A 5,951-nucleotide genomic window follows, 5' to 3' on the forward strand; every position below is an offset into this window, starting at 1 on the left:
TTCATACTGCTTCCTACCAGCCGTATCTATAGGAGTTGCTGATGGAAATGTGTATCTTACTTCCACGATATCCCAAACTTCTGTACCAAGAGATTGAAGATAGGCTATGATTATTACCTTCCAATAGCCGAAGTTGCTCCCATCAAAGATAGGTGGCTTGATCGATTCCTCTTTTTCGTAGTTGCTCATGATGATAGATCTTCCTTCAAGTGATCAAGCTTCTTCTGAAGGACCTACTCTGATCCCAATTGTTGGAAATAATACTGAGAGGGGGGGTGAATCAGTATTATTAAGTCAATTATTTTTCATTTCATAATTAGATTTGCATACGCTACTTCAGTTAGTGAAAATGGCGTATATACGCAACTACAGTTAAGGAAACTCGCGTATAACTTGCAGACTTATAATTTAATTTATTCTTCAGATGTTGATCATTAATCTGTGTGTTAGAACCATATAACCAGTAACCAGGAACAATAAAACAGAACAGACAGTCACACACAAGAACACAAGATATAAGGTGGAAACCCAATGTGGGTGAAAACCACCTGCTACAATTCGTCTCTATCTTCTTTCAATTAGAAACTTCTTTTTACAATGGATCTGTACTGGTGCAGTCTTATACCAGTACGCTGGCTTCTACCTACAAAATACTACGACCTTCTCTCATTCTCCAGCTTCTCCTGGAAGGGAGCTACAACCCCCTTAGCTCTTGCACTAGCTAATGTACTAGTACGTAGGTGCTGAACTACAGAAGGCTACAACCTTCTCTTTCTTCCAGGGACTGCTTTTCATAAATTTTTAGATTGGATCCATCAATGACAATAATCAAACATCAAATACATCTGCATCGACCAATCTCCTTTGCTTCAATCAAAATTGAATCAAACAATTACTTCTCTGAACGTTGTAACCAAACTACATTGACAGTAACCAGAAACCAATCCTGAACCTAGAACACTGTAGCAATTAACAGAAGTAAAAACATATTTCATGGCATGTACGCTACTTCAATATGTATAACCTACATACATACGCTTCAGTATTAAGACCAACCAGCGTATACGCTTCTTTGACTTACTGAACCAGCGTGTATACGCGCCTCTGCTGTGCCGAACCTGCGTACAAATCTATAAAAGATAATTTACCCTTTTCACTTATTCAGACATGAGTTATACTTAGATTATTAGATTTATAGATCAAGTCATGTGCCAGATATAACAAATCAAAATCACATAAAGATACTACTATTCAAGCCTTAAAATCTTGACCCAACAATAGAACTTATCCTTCTTCTTGCGCTTAGGTTCCTCCTTGGTTTAGATCCAGCTATGCACCATAACCCAATTCTAGATCTTGCTCTTCATAAGATATTCAATACTTGAGTGAATGCCTTTGCCAAATGATCTCCTTCCCTTTTTATAGTCTTAGGCCTTACTCAAACCATGGTCCAAAACCATAGAGAATCAATACCATGGACCCAAATACTTGGGTTCAACACATGGGATGAGATACCATGGTCCAAATACCAAGGACTAAATACCATGGACCAAAAATAACTTTTCCCACATTTACGCGCTTTTCCTTGCATGAAAGTGCATGCATACATATACGTGCCTTATGATCGTCGAACCCGCGTGTATATGCGACTTGGTTAAGAGGAACCTGCGTATATCTCTTTTTCTTTCATTCTGAGAGCCTAAACTGTGATCTATCATCTGAGTGAGTTGCCATCAAGGACAACACTTGTGTCATAGGGCCAAACTTATGTCATAATGCCAACAGAGCGAACTATAACAATCTCCATGATAGATGTGCAAAGATTCAAAATAGACGATGAGGGCTTAGCTTGCCATCTAGCCCTTCTTCTAGTGCCAAAATGTTGACGGTGTTGGACCTGCTAACATGTGAGGGGATCTCCCCAGTAAGAAGTCCCAATTAGACCTCAGACCGTTTGGTGTAGGAGTCCCAACAATGGGTCATACGGTAATGCCTTGACCACGATTTTGTACAGAGGAAAGTAAGATGTCTCTATTGGTAGCAAGGGCATGATAGCTGCAACAAAGACAAGGAAGGTGCATGAGAGGTTCAAACACATGGGGGTTGAGATGAGTGCGCCCCTTGGAAACCTGTGATAGCACGTAGTTAAGAAGGGAACACACGAGAAAAGATACATCACAACATGGAAGGCAAGTTTGCTAGCAATCCAAAGTGATGGTTAAACCAACAACACGCTTCAGAATGATTCATACATACATACACAGAAAAGTCCATACATACATGCATAAGAAAACAAATACATATATCAATTAGAGTAAATTAGATAACATAGAATACAATACAACATATGCTATGTTATATTAATAAGTGTAAGTTCCTGCCATACAATACATCCATGTCTAACCACTAGTTCCGACAGCAGAACATTATAGCCACAACCACCTGCTCCTCCAAAGAGATGTACTAGCTCTGCGTAGTGGAGAAGCCAAGGCTTGTTAAAATAATGTCCAAGCTTTCTCTAAGATAGTCCTATCGGAAGCTTGACTGACCAAAAGCCTTTACAATGAGTTATGAGGTTCTATTTATAGCAAAGGGTGGGGTGACCCTTGACATTCCCCTTTGTGACAGTTCATCTACCCTTATGATTCTTCATCTACTCTATGACTGTTACATCAACTATCGACACTTGAACTTGCACTTGAAAAGACATTACATTACATTGCACATGTGCCCATGTGAGACAAAATGGCTTGAGCAATCCATGCAAGACATCACTGACACTGAGTCCATTGTGATGAGACCAACTCTTTGACAAGCTTGTGATGATGAAGGTGGTGAGTTGATGCCAATCTTGGTTGTTCATGATGGTGTGCATGCGCTCGATGATGACATCTCGCTGAAGAGAACTCTTGCCTCTATTGCATCTGAGTGTATTGGTGTGGCTCCTCCATCCAACTTGTCTTCTAACATGAACATGGTCTTCTTGGGTGCGGCCGAACTGGCAACAGACTTACGCATAGTGTTTGTGCTGATCTTCTAGTGTGTGTTGATGGTTATGCACATCAACTGTCAACTACATGTTCATCTCCAGTTGGACTTGCTTCTTGTCTTTTCCTCGGTGAGTGTGCCAGATGGGTTAGATCACATGCATGTGTATAATGACATGCATGTTTTTGAATTCCCTTGCATGCGATCAACAACACCACTCACCATTTTTGCTTCGTGCTAGCTGCTAGGATGACTCTACAACTTGTACGAGCACAATTTCATCCATTTGTACATGTTGCGCCCCCTACAGTACCTGTTCCTGTTACAACTCTTTCTCTTGTCTATGAAGATCTTGTACTTCCTTGAGTTGCTGGTTGATCACATGCAACTCCTTCTCTGTTCCATTCCCAGCCTTCATGTGATCTTCATGTCGCGTTGTCACCTCATAGCCATAGTCTCCAAAGTTTCTTTCATGATAAGTGGATCTTCTTGATCTTGCAATTTTGTTGCACCTCTATGTTGTCAACAACCTTCCTCTTGCTTTCATTGCATCTAGTGTGCTGCCTTCAACTATTATTCATGGTGTTGCTTGCTGTGATGTTGTTGCCGTCATATCCTAATGTCCTTGTCTATGGAAAACTTGATGTCCTCGTGGGTAGGCAAGTCCATAGACACTTGATCGACTGCATCCCCAAGTGTGCTCTAAATGATTTCTTCGACTTTGCTCTCCTGGAAACCATTGTACCTGTACTGCTGAGAGGAAAATGAACATGTGCGATACCTAAAGACATGGCAACACTCATGGCAAGAAATTTGTCAGTCGAAAACCAAAATGAACTTGAGAACTGACTTGCAACATACTTGTGTGACTGATCGCGAAGGTTTCACAATTTCCACCAAGAGGTTGGGATACTTACTGCCAAGCGTGGAAAATTTTAAGGGCTAATGTTCCCCCAGTGGGCTAATTTTCCATGATTTTTCCACAAAAAAGATTTGCCAATTTCCTATTTTTATAAAAGATGATTTGCCCACATTTTAGAATATAAAATTATTTTACCTTAAAAATCACCAACATTATATAGAAACTATATATAAAATCATTATAAATTTGAATAATTTTACAAATATATCAATAAACATTTTATAATTTGCATATTAAGGATTAGCGAGATTAGCCAATATTTTTAAACTTCAAGAAAATTTCCATCCTCAAAATTTTCCTTGCTGCCAAGACTGTGCAAGGCACAGTTCGAGTTGTTAGGAGGCTAACTGACTACTGGAACTACGCAATGCACAGTCCAGCCTAGCTGCTGACTGTTGGAATTTTGCAATGCACAATCTTAGCTGACAATGGTTGCAGGCTCAGTGACTACATTACAAAATTTTATGGGCCAACAGTCACTGTCACTTAGAATTGTGAATTGCAAGACTAGAGGATAGTCATTGGACAAAAATGCACATTTCCTAAGAGGAAGACAGATCCTTCCCTCTCAGGATTGCGCAATGTGGTCTTGGTGAGGCAGAGTTCAAGCCTCGGGTGTAGAGACCCACCGATGAGCGACTAAAAATGAATGTGAATTTGAATGCATGGCGATATTGAGTGTAAGCATAAGTAAATGATAGATTCAGAAAAAGGAACAACATGCATGTGGGTGAGGTGAGTCGCCGAATCAGCGGTCGTTCATGAAAAAAAATTCATGCATGTGATAACAGTGAGATGTTAACAAAAACTGAAACAATGCTAGTACAAGCTAGTATGTATCAAAACGACAGCAAGCGCTCACTGAAATCAAGCAAACATCTTTCATATGAAGTGAAACACAAAAAGCACCATAATTGTAAAACAAGACATGGAAGGTTGGCTTACCCCAAAACAGCTGAGTTGAATGTCAACAACTCCTAGATTAAATGTGGGATGTCAGAGTTGCAAGATCTATGTGAAGAATGAGTTCTGTAGTGTTCGGTTGATGAGTTTTGATAAAATCAAGATTGTGATGCACATGCCAAAAATCTAGGGAAAGTGACACTTGGTGGGAGGTTTATGAAATGATCTTTGCATGTAACCTCCAGCTGTTAAAAATAGATCCTTGAAACAAGGGATGCCTTTGCATGTTGCCTTGGGAGGAGCAGGCCATGCACGCAAATCAGTTTTGCTTGGTCCCGGAGGGAACCAGTCAACTCAACTGCACATGCAACAGTCTGCTCAGTAGGTAGGAAAAAATGCGCATTTCTAGGAGGGAGATGGGTTGGCTTCCCAGAGGGATTGCACAATTTATGGGTAGAGTAGCTGACTGCTACCCATAATTATGCAATTTCTAGGCTGAGCAGCCCCACTGGGAGGAATTGCGCAATTTTTTGGGTGAACCTTTGCTGGTAGATTTGCACAATTCTGGAGCCCAACGTGCTGCTAGACAGAATTGCACAATTTTTGGAGGGAAGGCTAGTTTCCCTCCATAATTAAGCAATTTCTTGAGAGAGATTCCTAGCCTATAGCTAGACCAAGTCCGAAGGAACAACCTATGAGGGGAATGCATCAAGATTTGATAGACAGGTTGTCTTTCTATAATAAAATCACTGAAGCTTGTGCACTTGAAAAGGAAAGACATGCTACTCTAAAAGGTTGGTAGGGAGGCTCCAAAATTAAGTTAAGGCAAAATTTTGGAGGGTGGTTGTAGCCATTACAACAAATGGGAAGACTGGCCGAGTTGTCCAGGGATGGAACTTGGTTTGTGGTTTCCATGGTGATGGTTATGTCCTTACTATTGTTGGACACACTTTTCATTGATACTTATTTCCTAGACTTGCCCTCAGTTTTCTACACTGAGTTAACCGTTGGGTTGTTTTTTCTTAACAATTTTCTTTAAATTTATGCTTCTAAAACTTAATTGTAGTGGCTGACCCTTGGCTACTTAGGTTGTACCGATTGGTCTGCTTCTGGGCCGAACCATCACTCAAAGGATGTT

Source organism: Pinus tabuliformis, chromosome Q (assembly GCF_031772625.1).
Source record: "Pinus tabuliformis cultivar Carrire ecotype Pingquan chromosome Q, CPIR1, whole genome shotgun sequence".
Classification (NCBI taxonomy): domain Eukaryota; kingdom Viridiplantae; phylum Streptophyta; class Pinopsida; order Pinales; family Pinaceae; genus Pinus; species Pinus tabuliformis.